This window comes from Gracilinanus agilis, chromosome 1 (genome assembly GCF_016433145.1).
Source record: "Gracilinanus agilis isolate LMUSP501 chromosome 1, AgileGrace, whole genome shotgun sequence".
Taxonomy (NCBI): Eukaryota; Metazoa; Chordata; class Mammalia; order Didelphimorphia; family Didelphidae; genus Gracilinanus; species Gracilinanus agilis.
The window spans coordinates 58,206,552-58,225,235 of record NC_058130.1 but is presented as its reverse complement, the minus strand read 5'-3'; positions in this window follow the sequence as shown (position 1 = coordinate 58,225,235).

The window sequence follows — 18,684 nt, the reverse complement described above, 5'->3', positions numbered from 1 at the left end:
TGCTTAGCCAAGAGATTTAATATTCCAGAGCTATATAATAGACCCTGGCATACTCATTATAATTTCTAACCCTAGAAAAAAGGCCTAATCTCACTAATTATAAAATGAATTAATACATGTGAAGCACATGTCAAATCTTAAAGGCACTATATATAAATTATTTTATTATTATTATTGTTATCTCTGTACTGAATACTTCTTGTACAACTTGCAGTTTTTGAGTATACAATATTACTTTTATTAAATCAGATCTGTGATCTCATCAGTGTGGGTATTCTTTCCATTGATGTAGGTTGCAATCCAAACATATCTAATTCTATGTGATATAAAAAGGATCTATCCTAGAAGCTGATAGGTCTCCCTCTAGATCCTTACATTTTGTTTATAATAATGAGTAACAGGGAAAAGGGAAGGGAATAAACACTTATATAGAACCTATACACTTATACAGTATGTGCCAGTGCTATGCTAAGTGCTTTACAAATTGATCTCATTTAATTTAATGCTCACAACAACCCTTTGAAGTAGGTGCTGTTGTTATCCACATTTTACAGTTGAAGAAACTGAGGCAAACAGAGATTAAATCAATTGGCCAGGGTCAAGAGTAACACTTGACTTGTCCATTAGTTATTCCTTGCTTTTGTTACTTGACTGGTTTGGTACCTTTTCTGAGCATAAGTTTTCTTTCTTTTTTTTTTTCCTTGAGTATATGAATCATCATTGGAAAATATATTTCCACTTACTTAAGACCACTATGGAGCTCTTTCCCTTCTTTTTGGATTATCTTTAACTGATTTTTTTTGTGATTGTGATGTTGCAAGATTTATAATCATTACAAATTTCACTGAGAGCATGTCGGTGTTAAAAAGATAGATTTTGAACATAATTTGTCCACTTAATTATTTTACATGTTTATATCATACATCCAAAGAGATTATAACATTCTTAAGGGCAGAGACCTTTTAGTACATTTCTTTTTCCTTTTTATATATATCATAGGGTTAGTATTGTACTAGGCTTTTAATAAATCTGATTGATTTATTTGCTCACCAGTTTTGTAACTTTTTAAAACAAAAATGAAGGATCATCAAGCTTATGCAAGTGATTATATATTATTTGAATGCCTTAATTGGTGACCCAAGGACTAAATGTTGAATCATCTCTGACTTTATACATAAAGCACACCTCTGAGAAGTGTCAAAATCATTTAAAATTCTATACTCCCCTCCCCCTACATATGTGAAAGATGTTGACTTTATTTTGTGGCATTTGTCACACATTTCCTGTAACATGAAAATTGTTCAATGCTATAATGTTCCTGCAACTAATACTGATGTGAGGAATTTAAATTACAAAATGTAGTATGAGGAAGTTCATCATGGAATTCTTTATTAATCATGGAAGCTGGATTTTGTGTGAAGACTTTAAATGGTACTATTTGAAGAATGTTTGCCAAACAAGCTCTCCGGTATTTTCCTTATTAGGAAGACTAAGATTCAGAATTTCATTGTTGGGTAACTGGCTCTTTTATTTCTTTGCTGACTTAGGGCTTAAATTTCACTGTAATTTTTTTTTTCTGTCAGTTTTTTAGTTTCCGTAGGTGAATTCTAATGGAATGATACAGAGAAATCAATAACTTTGAGGCTATAGGCAAGTATGAATTATTTTAAGCAGTGATCCACCATTCTGAAACTTCTTGCTGCAGTATATCATTCTGTGGCACTAGATGGTAAGGAATTAGAAATAAGAGAAGATTAGATGGAGCCAATATGGCAGAGTTGAGGTAGGAATTAATTCACCTAAATGATCCTGAGTTCCCTTCCAAACAACTTTAACCTCTCAGATTGAATTCTGGAATGGGAGAACCAACAAAAGGCCAGGGGACCCCCTACTTAGGGAGGTACCCTACTTATAAGGTCTGCAGGAAAAGTCTTATCACCCTGGGGTGGTCAGACTTGGAGTGCAAATTGGGCAACATCAGGAGCAGTCCTCAGAGGCATCTACAATGGTGGCAGTACTTGTTTTGAGAGTGCTCAGCCTACCAATGGAAAGAGGGTTAGATAACTGATCAGAAAGAGATTGCAGGGAGCCTTTTGCTGGCATTGGGCATAGGATTCTGTTGCATTAGTCATGCACAGTTCCAGGTCATAGTGGAACACTAGTTTTTGTGCCCATGGGGGAGCAAGGACCCTGGTCACAGTTTCAGGGTGGAGAAAAATGCTTGAAGTTAGTCACAAGGGAGCAGGAGCCCAGGACTCAGTTCTAAGGCAGAAAGGAGAACTAGTTCTTGGGGTTGCAAGAGAGCAACAGCATGTGTCACAGTTCTGGTGCAAAAAGGAACCATAACATTTGTGGCTACAGGGTAGCAGAGGTCCTAGTGTTACAGTTCCAGGGCAGAAAAGAATATTAGTTGTGGCAACAGGAGAATAGGGCACCTGGTCACAGTTCCAGGGCTAAGAGGAATGCTAGCATTTGTAACTACAGGGGAACAAGATCTAGAGTATAGGCCAGGAGAGCAGTGAGCACACCTCTACTTAGATCATACCATCTTGGAAGCACCAGAAACTTAACAGACCCCAAAAATTACCTTTGAAAGCAACAGCTTCAAAAACTGGAAGCTTGGAACAGGTCTCCCTTTACCTTAGAAGCAGAGCCCAATGTTAAGATAAAGTTAAAAGTCAAGAAATAGATTGGAAAAATGAATAAGCAACCAAAAAAAAAAAAACCAACCACCAAACCAAACCTAATCATAAAAAGTTAATATAATGACAGGGAAAATCAAGGTTCAAACTCAGAAAAAGATAATAATGTCAAGATAGATACAAGCTGAGCCTTAAAAAAAAAAAGGGAAAAGGAAAAAAAAGAATTTGAATTTGTGAATTGGCCACCAACCCAAAAAGAATTCCTAGACGAGCTAAAAAAAAAAAGGATTTAAAAAATCAAAAGAGGGGGAAGAAAATGTGACAGAACATGGAACAGAAATGTGAGTGATACAAGAAAATTATGAAAAGAGTCAATCAACAGTTTGGTAAAAGAGGCACACACACAAAAAACTTAGTAAAAGAAAATAATTGAAAAAAAAACAAACAGAATTAGTCTAATGGTCAAAGAAGCATAAAAATACACTGAAGAGAAGAATGTCTTATAAAGCAGGGCTGGCCAAATGGAAAAGAAATGTAAAAATTCATTGAAGAAACTTCTTAAAAAGTTGAATCAACAAAATGGAAAAAAAGGTAGAAAAGCTCACTAAAAAAAAAAAATCCCTTAGAAAGCAGAATTGGCAAGTCGAAGCTAATGACTGCATGATTCAGCAAGAAACAATAAGACCAAATCAAAAGAATGAACAAAAATAGAAGAAAATGTGAAATATCTTTTTTTAAAAATCCAACTGATCCTGGAAAACAGATAGTTGAGGTAATGTAATAATTATTCAATCACTTGAAAGCCATGAGTGAAAAAAGAGGTTAGATAACATCTTTCAAGAAATTATCAAGGACAATTGCAGTGATAGCCTGGAACCAGACAATGAAATAGAAATTGAAACAATCCACTGATCACCTCCTGAAAAAGATCCCAAAATGAAATCTCTAGGGAATATTATAGCCAAATTCCAGAGTGCCATGATCAAGGAGAAAATATTGCAAGTGGTTAGATACAATTCATATGTTATGGAGCTATATATAGTCAGCATCACACAAGATTTAGCAACTTCTGCATTAAAAGATTAGAACATAATTTTCTGGAAGGCAAATAATCTTCAATCCAACAAAATTGAGTATAATCCTTCAGAGAAAAAATTGGTTTTTAATGGAACAAAAGACTTTCAAGCATTCTTGATGAAATGACCAGAGCTGAATAGAAAATTTGGCTTTCTAATATAAGACTTAAAAGAAACATAAAAAGGTAATGAAATATGAAAGAGAAATCATAAAGGATTCAGTAACATTAAACTGTTTACAATACTACGTGGGAGATGATACTTATAACTCCTAAGATATCATTATTAGGACAATTAGGAATATACATAACCAGAGGGCACGAGTGTAAATTGATTATGATGGGTTGATTAAAAAAAAATAAAGTTAAGGAGAAAGAATGATGCTTTGGGAGAAGGGGAAAGGAAGAATGGGGGAAGTTATCTCTTATAAAAGAAGTTTGGAAGGAAGAGCTTTTAGAGTGGAGAGGAAGATAAGATGGTGACAGGTAATACTTAGGAGGATACTGATAGATGGGAGGACAGATTAAGGGAGGCAATGGTCAAAAGCAAAACAGACTTTTGAGGAGGGACAAGGTCAAAAGAGAGGGAGAGAAGGATAAAAGAGAAAAAAAATAGGATGGAGGGAAATACACAGTAATTATATTGTGAATGTGAATAGGCTGAACTCACCCTTAAAGTGGAAGCAAATAGCAGGGAAAGAATAGTATAGACCAGTGATGGACAAACTTTTTAAAGAGGGGGCCAAAGGAAAGGAAATGCTCATCTGTCAGTCTGTTTCTAAGGCAACTCTTTTGAAGTTTCATTGTATTATATCCTACTCATTGTATTCGTCAGATTAGAAATAATGTTGTGTGGGTGGATAGAACATTTCAGGGGGCTGCATCTGGCCCCTGGGTCCTAGTTTCCTAGTTTGCCCATCACTGGTATAGACCAATTTCTCTGATATCAATGCAAGAATTTTAAATAAAATACTAGCTAGGAGATTATAGCAATATGTCACACAGATCATACACTATGACCAAGTAGGACTTATACCAGGAATTCAGGGCCGGTTCAATATTAGGAATATTATTAACATAATTGACTGTATCAATAATAAAACAATAAAAATCATATAACTATATGTGTATATTTATGTATAGATGCTAAAAAAGATTTTTGACAAAATATATTCTGTTAAAAACAATAGAGATCATAGAAATAAATGGAGATTTCCTTAAAATGATAAGTGGTATCTATCTAAAACCATCAGCAACCATTATCTGTAATGGAGATAAGCTAGAAGACTTCTCAGTTAGATCATAAGTTAAGCAAATATGCCCGTTATCACCACTATAAGAGAGGAAAAAGCAGTAGAAGGATATTAGAACAGGCAACAAGGAGACCAAACTATCACACTTTGCAGATGATACAATTGTATATTTAAGAGAATCAACCAAAAAAACTAGTTGAATAGATTCTAAGATGAAAGGTAAGGGTTTAGAAAAATGTTAAAAATTATTTTTACATGTAATTGAGAAAAAAGTGGGGGGGGGGCAGCTGGGTAGCTCAGTGGATTGAGAGTCAGGCCTAGAGACGGGAGGTCCTAGGTTCAAATCTGGCCTCAGACACTTCCCAGCTGTGTGACCCTGGGCAAGTCACTTGACCCCCATTGCCTAGCCCTTACCACTCTTCTGCCTTGGAGCCAATACACAGTATTGATTTCAAGACGGAAGGTAAGGGGTTAAAAAAAGGGAGGGGGCGGGAAAGAAACAAGAACATTTTATATGAAGGTATTTTTTAAAAGTAGCAGCATATGATTCTTTTTTTATTCTCCCGTTTTAGATTTTTTGAAAGACAGTGTAAAGCAGTGATGGGCAAACTTTTTAAAGAGGGGGCCAAAGGAAAGGAAATGCTCATCTGTTAGTCTGTTTCTAAGGCAACTCTTTCGAAGTTTTATTGTATTGTATTCTACTCCTTGTATTCGTCAGATTATAATGTTGGGCAGCTGGATAGAACATTTCAGGGGGCCACATCTGGCCCGCTGGCCGTAGTTTGCCCATCACTGGTCTAAAGCAAAGAAAAATATAACTAAAATTGCAAGTTTAGCTATTTCCCTGAGCCTTCCTTATGTTATCAGAAAGTCTTTATAACAAGGATGTTGATGGACTATGTTGGAAAACAATAGGCCTAATGAGCCATCCCAGGTAAGGGGAATTCAGGGCAGAACTTTTTTTTAAAAATAGTAACAACACAACAAATCTTTCTGTGCCTTTGCAGTTAAGAGTCCCAGAGAGTTGTACCTGGAACATGTATATCTGCAGTTTGCTTGTGTCAAAAGGAGCAACATTGAGATGCTTTTCTTTTAAGTGGCTAGGATATTTCACTTTTAATAGAACTTAGAGGTGATGAGGGAATATATTCTAGGTATGGGGAACTGCCTTGTGGAAAGGCTCAGAGATGGGAGATTGATGCCCTTCTTGAAGAACAGAATTATTGGCCAAGAGATGGTATATGTGGAAAGGCTTGAAAAGTCCAAGAGAAGAGTCTCCATTTTATCTTTGAGGCAGTAGAAGCCATTGGCATTTGAATAGGGTGATATCATTAAGTCTGCATTTAATCACTTTGGCAGGTGTGCAGTGATGAAACTGTAGGAAGTCCAGTTAGGAAGCTGTTGTAATAATCTACATGACAAGGGCCCAAACTAAGGTGTTGAGTGCCCACATGAGCAAAGAGAAGGGGTTGGATATAAGATACTTTGTGGATAAGAGAAGCTTTGGAAACTCACTGGATTTATGGGATTAGGGAGAGTAGAGAGAGGAGTCAGGTATAATAAAGATAGTTTTAAACCAGCTATGACTGTTGTTATACACTAATGTGGGATTTAAATATGTTTCCGAGGACTCAGACTACTGCTTTAGCTCATTATAAGGGTGAGGGGTGGGGCTTGATTTTCTCTCACCCTAATTAAAACTAATTACCTTTGCTTATTGAATCAAACAGAACTAAGTGTAAAGACTTGGACACTTTTTTTATTAGTCAGACATTTCAGTTAACACCCAAAAGGGACGTGAGAGGTGGGAGGGAAAGGGAACCCATATAGGGGCATGGTATAGAAGGCCAGTAACTGAAGCAAAGCCAGGAGGAGAATGAAGGTTGGCTGGCCAGGGCCTCTCTCCAAAATGGAGGCCCTAGGAGGAACTCAGCAATGGGAGAAGGGGGCTGGCATGCTGGAAGGATGTTCCCAGAGTGAGGGTTTGGGAGTTGGGAGTAGTTTCAGGTTGAGGCCGCAGCTGAGGTATGTTGCAGAGGAATGTAAGGTCAGAAGCAGAGCCAGGAGGGGAATAAATGGCATTAGGGACCAAGGAATGGGAAAAGTAGCACAGGGGCAACAGGAAAAGGGAGAGAGAAGACATATAATGGAGTTGTGGTGGCATAGATGGGCCATCAGCCCTACTGGCATATTGGAGCAGAAGGGGAATGGCTGATGGATACGAGAGGGATATCCCTCCTCAGACTTGTACTCTTTTCTTTGAGTTCTTTTCCCAGTGCCTTCCTAGGAACAAATGCTGTAATAGATTTGGCTTCTTTACTCAAATGTTTTGGATAACCTGTATTTTGCCTTAGTTGCAAGGGGATAGAAATGAGCTAGAAATAAATATATAAATATAAATGGGAATCAAGGCCAAACCTTTGCCTACCTTTCATTTCAGAGCAGTTGTGATTGTATTCTTAAATTTTATTTAATCACATTGGAATCCTAAAGTAGTAGGGAACCATGGCAGATACAGCTACAAGGCTTAAAATTATCTATTTAATATACCAGACTTTTATATACTATTGAGACAAGAAAATGTGCCCTGCTTGTCTACTACTGACAATAGAACTTTTTTTTTTTTTTTTTTAACTTTTTTAACCTTTACCTTCTGTGTTAGACTCTATAGTGAGTATTGGTTCTAAGGCTGAAGAGTGAGTGGTAAGGGCTAGGCAATTGGGGTTAAGTGACTTGCCTAGGGTTATACAGATAGAATGTGTTTAAGGTAAGATTTGAAAGGACTTCTCATTCCTAGACCTGGTTCTCTATCCACAGAACCACCTAGCTGCCTCAGCAGTGGAACTTTTTAAGAGCACCATTTTAGAAGTTCAGTCTCCAAATTCCCAGTTTGCCTTCATCTTAAGGCCTCACTCCAGTAAAGTTATTTAGAGGGCAAGAGTGATGATGACATTGTCAGCAAGAAGTGAGTGGCTTGTGTGCTTGATTGCTTCTTCAAGTAAGAAAAGAGATTTAGTAGAGAGAAGGGAAAAAAAAGTTTGCTTTCATTGTAAATAATTTGGTTAGTGTAGTAGATTAAATTTTTATCCAAGTTAACATTTTTCATCTTATCCCCTTTTCTAGGAAAACTACTAGGACGATAATGTTAAATATTAAATCTTAGGACAATTTAATCTACTTTATATCATAAATGAAAGAAACAACATAATAGCTTTTTATTCAGGGCCTCCCTCAAAGTCACAGATGCCTTAAGTTTTAAACATTTAAACATTTTTTTAATTGATGAATTAATTTAGACTATTTTTCCATTGTTACATGATTCACGTTCTTTCTCTCCCCTCCTCTCTTCCCCCCTCCCGGAACCAATGAGCAGTTCCACTGGGTTTTACATGTATCATTGTTCAGAACCTATTTCCATATCATTAATATTTGCAATAGAGTGATCACTTAAAGTCAACATTCCCAATTATATCCCCATCAAACGATGTGATTGATCATGTTTTTCTTCCGCATTTCTGCTCCCATAGTTCTTTCTCATAAGTTCCTCTGGATAGTCCTAGATCATTGCATTGCTGTTAGTAGAGAAGTCCATTATATTTGATTTTACCACAATGTATCTGTCTCTGTGTACAATATTCTCCTGGTTCTGCTCCTTTCACTCTGCATCAATTCCCAGAGATCTTTCCAGTTCACATGGAATTCCTCCAGTTCAGCATTCCTTTCAACACAATAGTATTCCATAACCATCAGATACCACAATTTGTTCAGCTATTCCCTAATTGATGGACACACCCTCATTTTCCAGTTTTTTGCCACTACAAAGCATGGCTATAAATATTTTTGTACATGTTTCCCCCTGTTATCTCTTTGGGGACAAATGCCTTAATTTTTCCAAGAAACTACTGAAGTTCAATATGACTACAGTATGACTGTTTAAAAATTGGGTTGAGGAAACAAATTAATCAAAACCCATTTACCAGTAGGTGGTCATAGAATATTAGCAACTATTAATAGCCATGTGAAAGGCTGCTCCAATATACAAATTAAAACAATTCTGGAGTTTCATTTCACACCTAGAAAGTGGATAGAAGTTTGGAATAATTAATTTTGGAGATGTTGTGGATAGAAAGGCACACTAATTAACACACTGTTGGTGGAACTGTGATTTGGTCCTGCCATTCTGGAAAGCAATTTGGAATTGCACAAAATGAGAAAATAACTAGAATGTCTGTAACCTTTGACCCAGAAAACCCACTGCTTAGGCATATGCCCCAAGGAAGTCAATGATTAAAAAGAAAAGCTCCAACTACACCAAAATATTCATAGAAGCATTTTTTTTTAACCCTTAGCTTCTGTGTATTGGCTCCTTGGTGGAAGAGTGGTAAGGGTGGGCAATGGGGGTCAAGTGACTTGCCCAGGGTCACACAGCTGGGAAGTGTCTGAGGCCAGATTTGAACCTAGGACCTCCTGTCTCTAGACCTGATTCTTAATCCACTGAGCTACCCAGCTGCCTCCCCGTAGAAGCATTTTTAGTAGTGATTGAGAAATGATTAAACCAATTGTACATGAATGTAAAAGAGTATCATGTGCTATTAGAAATGATGACTATTGAGAGGAAGACATAAATGGGTTCAAAAGGAAGTAGGACTAGGAAACCAATATTCACAATGCAAATGGAAAGAGAGACGCAAATGCTATGAAATTATAAAGACTGAACTTGGACCCAAAGAAGAAGGGGTCTCTCTCTGCCTTCTCTGAGGTGGAGAAATTATGATCTCCTCCCATATTCTTTGACATTCTTGTTATAAAGGATGGCCCCGGGATGGGGAGAGAGAGAGAGAGGTGGCAGAAACACAGTTGATGTTAAAAATTTTTTTAAGAAAAGTAAAGGGAATAAATTTTTTTAAGAAAAGGAAAGGGGATAAGTTTTTTTGAAGACAGATTCCTTTATGGGTTTTCAGTCTGTTGAAATCTTTCCTTAGTTCAGGTTGTCTCCCCTCTCTTTACATTCAAGGGAATCCTTAGGTAGAAATTGTCTGAACCAGAGCAAATTGGGAGCTGTTCCACAGCTGAGTTTGAGAGTGTTGCCTGAGACACAGAGAGGTGAAGAAATTGTCAAGTATGTCAGAGGAAGGACATGAGCTTAAGTTTTCCTCATTCTGCATGATTCTACCTGTTAGGCCTTGTTGCTGTCATTCATTCCAGGTAGATATGTGATCAAACTGAGGTACCTTCATGGCTGTGTCCTCCAAGATGATGATGATGGCGATGAGGATTTTTGGCTATATTAGCATAGCCAACTAAACTTTCCTAATTAAGCCATTTACATTTAAATTAATTTCAGTGCATAAAGTATTATAATAGTTTTTCAGTTACTTCTTCCAACTACTCATTAGGATTCTTTGTTCATTCGTTCTCATGTACTTTTCTTCTTTGTAAGCATTTGCAAGAAGGATTATTTCATATTTTGTATCCCCAGCACCTGACATAATGTCCAAGACAGACCGTAGATACTTAAACCATACTTTAAAAAAATTTTTTTTCATATATACTATATGTACATGTACTATATGTTACTATTCTGGCATTTGTATCTTTGTATTATTTCATAAAACTTTCCCAGATTTCTTCGTAGACTTTATACTTCTTGGACTTAATTGCATTATCTCATTCTTCTGCATTTATGTAGCTCATTAACCACTAGGATTTTTTTTTACTCTCATGTCCCCTATATTCATTCAACAAATATTTATTGAGTATTTGTGCAAAGCACTGTTTTAGATAGTACGAAATTTTCAGAGAAGAAAATACACAAGATGTGGTCTCTGTAGTTATGGGAGAACTTTAGGTACACCCCAGCTGTGTGATCTTAGGGCCCTACGGAATCCTTTTTAAGGCGGTAGGTTACAGACATTGATGATCTGTATTATTTGAAACACTTCCTACCCTAGAAGTTTGCTGTATCACAGATCTATACCAAAATAATAATGTGAAAAAATCAATAATAGTCATTTTCACCTTGTTGCAGGGGGAAGCAGACAGGGCTTGAATACCTAAAAATGTCATTATCAACTAGTATTAATTGATAGTCTTATTTACAAAGCACCCATTAGATAGAAAGTGCTATACTAGGTATTCTCCATAGTAATGATCACAAGAATCCCCCTGGTGTTTGAAATCTTGTGTTCTAATGGCATCAATCCAGAGAAATGAAAAAATAACTTATCCCTCATTTGAACTGTTTGGTGCTGAAGATCCCTGCTTTTTTTTTTTAACATTTATTAATATTTATTTTTTAGAAAAGTTAACATGGTTACATGATTTATGCTCTTACTTTCCCCTTCACCCCCCCCCCCCACCTCCCCTTTTGTAAAGCGGTTGTTTTTCTTCTATGTTTCCTCTCCTGTAGTTCTTCTTCTGAATGTGGGTAGCGTCTTTACCATAAATCCCTCAGAAATGTCCTGGGTCATTGCATTGCTGCTAGTACAGAAGTCAATTACATTCGATTTTACCACAGTGTATCAATCTCTGTGTACAGTGTTCTTCTGGCTCTGCTCCTTTTGCTCTGCAGATCCCTGCTTTTTAAACTCTGTGGTTCTGACTACCCATAGCCTAATTGAATGAAATATGTCATGTCTGAAGAGGCATTTCTTTTACTAGTTTTTAAAATTAAAGGATGGCAAGGTACTTGGTAGATTGCCTTTTTAAAATTGGTCAGCCTGCATGTGTACATTGGAGAAATGTTTATTGGAAGGGGCTTTTTGTAACGATGTATTTCCAGCCTCTCTGCAGGAAGTATGATCCACTCAAATGAAGCTTTTGTTCCTCTTCCCTCAAAAGCTAGAATGAAGCCTCCAGGAAGGGAAGGAACATATGCTGAAAGCCAAAGGCTGGTGCTACATGGGACTGTGGGGTGCAGTCATTCAGAAGCTTTACAAATGACTGGTCAGAATCTGTCAAAACAGGTTTGGAAGTCTCTGACTGTGCACCGAATTATTTATGTACTTCTGAGAGCTGGTTCTGAGAAGGAGCTGGGAAAAATTGTATCATGACTATAGTTGTTGTAAGTTGCTTTGAGGGGAAAAGAGATTTAATTTTCTATTAAAGCTGTGACATACTTTCTTATGATTAAACCATTGTCTGACCACAGCAATAAAAACTATTTTGGATAGGGTAATTTATGTGGATAGAGTTTTAACTGATGGGAAACAACGTGAAATTAAGTATCTCAGATCAGACTTAAATTGGTGCTCAAAATACCAATGTGATTAGAATAGATGATGCAGTTTCTTCTGGTTTCTTTCTAGAAAGAAAGAAGTATGATTATTTTATTTCTAAGGTATAGAATCTCTGGAAGAAGGAAAAAGAGATGATAAAATTGAATTTAGGATCTTTCTTTCTTTTCTTTCTTTCTCTCTTTCTCTCTTTCTTTCTTTCTTTCTTTCTTTCTTTCTTTCTTTCTTTCTTTCTTTCTCTCTTTCTCTCTTTCTCTCTTTCTCTCTTTCTCTCTTTCTCTCTTTCTCTCTTTCTTTCTTTCTTTCTTTCTTTCTTTCTTTCTTTCTTTCTTTCTTTCTTTCTTTCTTTCTTTCTTTCTTTCTTTCTCTCTTTCTTTCTTTCTTTCTTTCTTTTTTTTAAAACCCTTACCTTCCATCTTAGAATCAATACTATGTATTGGTTCTAAGGCAGAAGAGCAGTAAAGGCTAGGCAATGGGGGTTAAGTGACTTTTCCAGGATCACATAGCTAGGAAGTGTCTGAGTTCAGATTTGAACCCAGGACCTCTTGTCTCTAGACCTGGCTCTTAATCCACTAGTCACACAGCTGCCCCCGAATGTGGGATATTTCAAATTAAAATAGCACAAATGGCTAGTTGGTTGTTGTCTATCATATCTGAAGAGGACCGAAATGACATCTCTATGTCAGGGTCTATGTAAAGTGTGTCTAACTATGGCTGATCAGACTAGTATGAGCTCAGAAGGCTCTACCACAGGTTGGGCACAAATAGCCCAAATGAACATCTGGGATGGACGTGTCTCTAAATTTGTACATCTCATGTTTCTTTTGGGCTATTGTGTTTTGCTTTTTTTTTTTTTGCTTATAAAGCCCAGTGCCTTTTTTGAGGTAGGCATACTGTATAGGGTAGTCCTGTGCCAATCCAGCATAAAAAGATAGGAAGAATGCTAATGCTATTATTTAACTTTATAAATACTTTGTCAGCAATGTCTGTTTCCTGTTAATATTATTCTTTAAGGAAAAAAAATGGCAAACATGTCAGCAATTTTCAAAGGATAATTGGCCTGTACTTTAGGAAAGAATTTACTACCATATCTTAATAGGTGGTATGTTTTCTAATCCCTAGTTTGGTAAGCATAAACTATTAACCTGTTATTACAAAAATAAGAAAATTAACAAATTTTAAATCTTGGCATGGATGTCTTTAATCTCATAGTTCATGTCTAATTTTAGTGTAACATTTTTTAGCTATTGAATATGGCAGCATTGGACCTGAGAGGTAGAGTCCAGTATACACCTCGCCCCCTCTTCTCCACCCCCCCCCCCCATAGTTCTAAGGAGCTGGACTTCATATCCATGTTATTTGACTTTAAATGTTAATACTTTCTACTGTGTCAAAGTGCCACCAACATAATAGGAGAACATTAGATTTTCTATTTAATAAAAATAAGTGCTTTTTGAAGACAAGTGGAAATTGCTTTACAATATGAAAGGAACAGTGAGAGATTTTGCTTTGAGTGAATTTGACTCACAGCTTTTCAGTGACCTGAATTTTCCTCTTATGTCTAGTCTTTTGCCTTCTTTGTGAATATGTTTATGAGCATCCTAAATGGAGGAGTTTGAAAATTGCATATTTAATTAACTTCATGGTTAAAAATACAAATAGAGCAAAATATCAGCAAAAAAATAGCCAACTCTAACATTTTTCTTTGTCCTATATGAGGTAGTCTGTAGTGTAGAAGTTCAGGAGTCTTGGCCGTGACACTAATTGGGCGACCTTGGGCAAGTCATTCATAGCTTTCTTGGGCCTTCTAGGTATTCATAAGATCAAGAATGGAAAGAAATTTTGGGATGAACTAGTTAAAACACTTTCAAAACTCCCCCTGCTCCCCAATTTTACAGAAGAATGGTTTGCCAAGAGTTAGCCAGATAGTAAGGAACAGATCTGGGATTTGATTAAACCCAGGTTCTTTGAATTCATAGATAGTTGGCTCTTTGTGCTAGATAATAATTTCTTCTATTCCTGTTTCCTCAATCTCCTCAACTATAAAGGATTGTGTAATTAAGTCAAATTGTATATGTGATTTTTCCTATTCTATAAGTAGTTTAGACTATAGTATTATGCCAATATAGACTGTTGTGACTCTGTTTATGAGTAAGCAAATTAAAATCATGAAGTAAATAAAACATTGAAGGAATCCTTGAAATGAATACCACTTTTGCCTCTTAGTACATATAGAACTTAATTTTCTTAGAAGTTTGCTATTTTCCCCCATTTGTGGTTCACTTTTCCTGATGGTCTGACTTAGATTTGACCCTTTTAAAGTGGCTGTTCTGGTTAGTTGGCAGGAAGATGATGAGAACAACAGAGACTTTTTTGTTTGTTGTTGTTTGTTTCTTTTCTTATGTTTAGAAAGCAATGGTCAGAATTGCTGGAAAAGCAGAACGAAACTTCTTTTTTCTATCCCTATTTTTTTTCTTTTTTAGGTAAAGCTTTTTAGCTTTGAAGCAGAGAAAATGGGGTACCTGTACTTGGCTTGTTTTATGAGTGTCCTGGTAATTGTGTTTGGTACTCTGTAAAGGAACAAAATAATGATTTTAAAGCTAGCATTATTTAATTCTATCTTCAGGAACAAGTAGTTTGTATGTTGAGACCAATACACATTCAGGTTGTGTCACTGACCAAAATTTAACTTTTCTAGATTGCTTCTACTGCAAAACAGAGCACAGCCTACCCATTCAGTTGGATTTCCCATCAGTTCAGCCCACAGATTTTCTGTTAGCCTTCCCACACATATCTGGCCTTATTGTTTCCTATTTTACTCGTCCAGGAGGTGCCTGAGGACTTTTAACAGGTAGCAATTGTATGGTATATTTATTGGCCCATCTTGGCCACTAAATATCTGTGGAATCTTAGGCAAATCATACTACTTTTTGTTTTTAGCTTCCTTAGAGATAGATGAGAGGATTGCCCTTATATGTTTCTGTCTTGGGTCCTTACCAGCACATTGGCCATTAGCCGATGAATTCTTTGTCTGTGACAATGTATGAAATAAACCAGTGGTTAAAAAAAAGAGAGCAGGACCTTCAGCCCTGCACATCCTACATTTTTCTTAGTGATAGTGGTGAAGCAGTAAGAAAAAGGGGCAAGAGTACCAAGATCACAGAGTTTTCAAAGCTGTGGCAGCTGGTAGTAAAGTGAATAGAACCCTGGGCCTGTGGAGTCAGAATTGAGTTCAAATCTGGCCTCACATACTCACCAGCTTTGTGATTCTGGGTAAGTCTCATTACCCTTGTCTGTCTCAGTTTCCTTATTTTGAAAATGGAGGCAACAATGGTATTTACCTTCCAAGGGTGGTTGTAAGAATCAAATGACATAATAAAAGTGATTTTCACACCTTAAAGTTGTTAGTCAAAATAAGGTAAACTGATGCACATTTATGAGAATGACCCATTTAAGTAAAGTGCAAATTTACCAATAAAAAAGGATCTCCGGTTCCTCAACAAAACTAGGACAGCTTATTGTATGGCTTGGGGGAGGGGGTCTACAGAATAAAGAACAAGATTTCCATGGGCAGGAAGCAAGTTATGATTGGTTAAAAGAACATAACACCATCAATAATGAAATCAGTATGATTGGTTACAGAGCTGAGGCATGGGGGACAATATGATTGGTTGGAAATTGGGAATGAAAGGTTAGCAACAATCCTTTCCTTCCCTTCTGAGACCAAAAAATATTCATTCTTTGAGATCAGCCACAAGGTTAGAAACAGTGGACCACCAGACTTCTTTGAGTAACAAACTAGACATCCTAGGAGGATAGCTAGGTGGTATAAAGATACTAGACCAGACTCTCTGGTGTCATCCATTTGCATCCTCAAGAATAACAGATTTCTTGAGGCAAGAATAGAACAGTGGTTAGCAGAGGAACTGGATGTCTAAACTTAAGTCATTACAGACCAGATAAATTTCTAAACTAAATTTAGAGAAAGTGGCTTAGGCAGTTATAGGACAAAATCAAACTGTAAATAGGATCAATTAAAAACCCCACAAAATCCATCTGATTATTTCAAAGTTCTATATAAGTGCTAGCTATTACTAAAACATGTAAATATTAGCTTAACTGATTAGTATAGGTAAAAGAGCTTTCTCTAATGGATAGCTAATTCAGCTATTATTAGGAAAAATGAAATATCACTATCGCCATTTGTATAATAAATGAAGCCAAAGGAAACTGCAGTTCACTGGCAGTATAGCTCACAGACTTTTTTTTTTTGTGGCAGACAAAACAATTTGTGTCCTCATGTACCCAAAGACAGTAACATATTTTCATGGGTCACTTGGTAATTTTTTCTGGCATTGCATATGATAAGGAGAAATATGTAATAAATAATAGAATAATAATAATAAAAAATACTAGCCACTCATATACCACCAACATATTAGTCAACTAGTATTTATTAGCACTAGTGATGTTAAAAAAAGCTAAAAGACAGCTCCTACTCTCAAGGAGCTCATAGTCTAATAGAAAGATGAACAAATAGCCATGTACAAAAAAGATATATATATATATATATATATATATATATATATATATAAAATTGGAGATTGTCTCAGAGGAAGGTACCAAGATTAAGACAATTGGAGAATAGTTCTTTATTTTATTATTATTTTTTAAACCCTTACCTTCCATCTTAGAATCAAAACTGTGTATTGGTTCTGAGGCAGAAAAGTGGTAAGGGCTAGGCAATGAGGGTTAAGTGACTTGCCCAGCTAGGAAGTGTCTGAGGCCAGATTTGAACCCAGGACCTCCTGTCCCTAGGCCTGGCTCTCTATCCATTGAGCCACCCAGCTGCCCCTGAGAAGAGTTCTTTAGGTGTGACTTAAAGGAAGCCAGGAGGCTAGGAGGCAGAGATGATGAGAGTGGGTTCCAGGCATGGCGACCACCAATGAAAACGCTTGGAGTTGGGAGATGGAGTGTCATGTGTGAGGAACAGCAGCAAGGCCAGTACCACTGGTTTGCAGAGTAGGTGGGAAGTTAGGAAGGGCTGGATTATGGAAGGCTTTGAAAGCCAAACAAAGGATTTTATATTTCATTCTGGAGGTTACAGGAGCCACTGGAGTTGATTACATAAGGGTGTATGTATGTTTCATGGTCATACTTCTGCTTTAAGAAGATCAAGTTGGTGATTGAGTGGAGGATGCCATATCAAGTTGTATAATATAAGGACATGTTGAGCTTATGGGAGAGGGAACTTGAGAACCTTCTCTCCTCCACTTCCCCATTCTTCCCTACTCCTGAAAATACCAATAAATAATAATTATAATATTTAACAGTTATTTTCTCATTTGATCCTCATAACAACTCAGGGAGATAGATGCTGTTATGTCCATTTTACAGATAAGGAAACTGGGACTGGCAGCAGTTAAGTGACTCATACAGCTAATAAATGTCTGCAGCTGGGTTTAAATTCATGTCTTCCTGATTCCAGGCCCAACACAATATCTACTGTACCACAGTGAAGTTTAGAATGAAGAGAAAAAGAAATATGTAAGACTACTCAGTACATTTTACAAATTTAGAGGTACTTTGGATTGCTTTGGGACATGTTAGTAGACTATGGATAACCTGATTTATGTTTGATAAATTAAATTTTAAATACAGCATCTTTAGAAAACCTCAAAGATTTACTAATTGATTTTAATGTGCTTTTTTGGCAGGGTGGGGAAAACAAATTCAGTCTCTGCTATTCAAATATAGGAGTGTAACAGCTTTTCACTTTTTCAGTTTATAAGGAGCTAACAAAAAGTTGAAGATAAATTGAATTCATGGATTATTATGAGATCACCAAGTGAAATAATATCAAGGATGATGAGAAGATGGTCTAGGACAGAGCTGTAGGGGCACTCAGGTTTAGTGGGCATGATCTGTATGGGGAGCTAAGAAAGGGGACTGAGAATGAACAATCTGACAGGTTGAATGAGAACCTGGAAAAGACAGAATAACAAAAACTTAGTGGGAAGAGAGTATCAAGGAGAAGAGAAAGATTGGTAGCCTCAAAGACTGTAGAGAGAGGTAAGGGGGATAAGGATTGAGTAAAGGGTAGAATTTGGCTAGTAAGAAATCTTTGGTAATTTTGGATGGGGTAATTTCAGTTGAGTTAATGAGGTCAGAAGCCAAATCTCAAAAATTATAGTGAGAGGAAAGGAAATGGAAGTACTAATTGTACATGGCCTTCATGAAAGAAAGGAGAGATATAGGAGGAAAGCTAGTGGGATGGTTGGATTGATATTTTTTTGGTTTTGTTTTTAAAGAATAGGGGAGACATGAGCATATTTGTAGGTTGGAGGGAAGCAGCCAGTGGACAGGGAGAGATTGAAAACTAGTGAGAACAAAAGATGATAGAAGAGTGAACTCGTAGAAAAGATGAGATGGAGTGGAATCACTTGTGCAGATAGAGGGATAGACCTTGGCAAGGAAAA